A 2500-nucleotide genomic window follows, 5' to 3' on the forward strand; every position below is an offset into this window, starting at 1 on the left:
TGAGTTGCATTCCGCCTTGCCAAGGGGGAATGTTTACAATAGTATGTTTTATATAAATTATATCAATTTTTTTATATTTTCTATAAATTGTGTATAATTTTTATCTACCATTTCATTGTTTTTGTTAGTTTAGTTGTGGATTTTAATGTCTTTAATTGTTTTCATTTGTATGATTCTATTTATGTTTGTGTTATGAGTTCATGACTTGAATCTTGATTGTTTTTATTTGTGATTATTTCTACTTATTTTTAGTTCATGATTTTAACCTTTCGTTTATCTCATCTCTGTATCTTCTATTTGTGTTTACATTACTTGTTCAATTTTGCTATTTATATAGTTTTACCAGCAAATTAGATCATGCAGGGTAATTATGAAATAAAAGAACTTTCTAGAATAGATATAGAAGCCTTGCAATTGCCATGTTTGTTAATCATCCACTCTCGATTTTTAGTAATGATATTTTTAAAATTAGAGATCCACATAGAGCATATATTCTCCAGTGGACACATTTTGTTTTAGAATTATATAGCTAGCATAGAGACTGGGATCGTCCATCTTTCCAAACTGCAAGATCCATTGAGCCAAAGTTTAATAGCGCATGGTTTTGGCCACAGAAACTAGAGGCAATAATTAATAAGAAAGAAAATGACATATTTGTATAGCCTTTGGTTTTATTTTGCTGGGTCGTCTTGGCTTTATCTTATTTTGTGTTCTCAGTTTATGTTCCGTTTTTCAGATTTTATTGTTATTATTTCAAATCGTGTGTTTTTTTTATTGTTATTTTATTTCGTGTCTGTTTATTATTGTATTCTTAATTCATTTTTCCGTTCTTAGCTTTTATTTGAATTCTTTTGCGTTTAAATTCATAACTTTTCATTGTTTCTATATTGCTTCGTTAGTACCTATTTCATTGTGTTCACAATTTACGTTTCATTTTAATAAATGTGGAGTTTTATCTTTCTTTTAAGACCCACCACAAACCTGCCATTTTACAAAAGAATTAACCAAGCTGAACAAAATCAAAATCACAACACCATGACTTCGCGGTTAACTAGGCCCTTGGGGAAACTTTTTTCCCCTCTGGTACTGGTTGGTTAATGACAAAGCCCAGACTATAATTTAAAATGTGTTACACAATAACTCACCATAAAAGGAATTCGTTCTTTTCCCAGTATTAAAGCCCCTGATTAATTCTCCTTCGGTACTCTGGAAAAAGTAATAAAAAAATTGATCACACTTCTACCATCCAATTTCTTTAATGCCCTAGGGTTTCCGTTTATAGAGACGTTATTTCCTCCTTATCATTAATTCCAAATTATTCAACCTTAAACATGACAGAATTCTCTGAAGACTTGCTATCTTTCAATAGTTTCTTCATTTTGCACTGTTTATCTTGCTAACCATTGTTAATTAATATACGGAGCTGTCACCCATGTAAAATGTATGTCCAATATGTGTAAATGTGTGCACAGTGAAGAAAGAAGAGAGAAATATCGATAGATAATACAGAAAGAAGATAAATAAAGTGAAAACTAGAAAATACTACGAAAGCATAGATTGAGAGAGAGAGAGACGTGTGCAATGTACACATGTTTGCATCTCTCAATGGATTTATCATTTCTGCCATTGTTGCTGCGAGTCTTTGTGTCAATAACTCCAACACACTTGTTACCAAGAGGCGGAGGTCTAAGTTCGGGGCAGATCAACGAGTAAAAAAAAAAAACTTGCAAGCCGAGGGGACCATGATGAAAAATGAAAAATGGAATTGCAAGAACTCTCTCTCTCTCGCTCTCGCTTTCTCTCTGTCTCTCTCTGTAAACGAAACTAAGAAACTGTCAGCCGGGGAGGTTCATCTTTTGCTTTTTAAGGCTATTTGCACACGTATCAACTTTTCACCGCCCACCGTCCACGACACGACCCCATGTTCTCAAATAAGCATGGATGTCTATGGACACTCCCGTCACGACCAAGGTTTTGAACGGCAACGACCGTAGTTGCCACGAAGAATCAGAGGCTATAAGGATAGTTCACTAAGCGCTTGTTTTTTTTCCACATAATCGCAACGTGTGTCTGTGACGTTATGGCTGATGGCATAAACGTCACGGGACGTGTGAGGAGCAACAAGTGTTTTTTTTTCCGTTTTGTTTTGAACAATGACAAGGTGTGCTGTATAAGGATGCAATAGTGATAATAAATGTAAGAAACAAAGAAAGCCTTCGTTTCTATAGAATTTCAAAGACAAAGCTAGTATTTAAATAGATCCATGCATGTTGCTGGGCATATAAGCTGAACCCTGAGACTGCCATAGTTTGTTCCCGACATTTCAAAGTGACAGAAGAAATGAAGCGACGACTTAACAGCATCCCTGCTCAGTACAGAACTGACTATAGAAGGTTACAGTCAATGATCTCATATTTCTAGTTTTATGACTGAAAAAAAAATCTGGACAAAGTAAACTAGCCTCTCTCAATGTACAGTATTGTATATCTTTGTCAAATAT

Source organism: Penaeus vannamei, chromosome 10 (assembly GCF_042767895.1).
Source record: "Penaeus vannamei isolate JL-2024 chromosome 10, ASM4276789v1, whole genome shotgun sequence".
NCBI classification, from domain to species: Eukaryota; Metazoa; Arthropoda; class Malacostraca; order Decapoda; family Penaeidae; genus Penaeus; species Penaeus vannamei.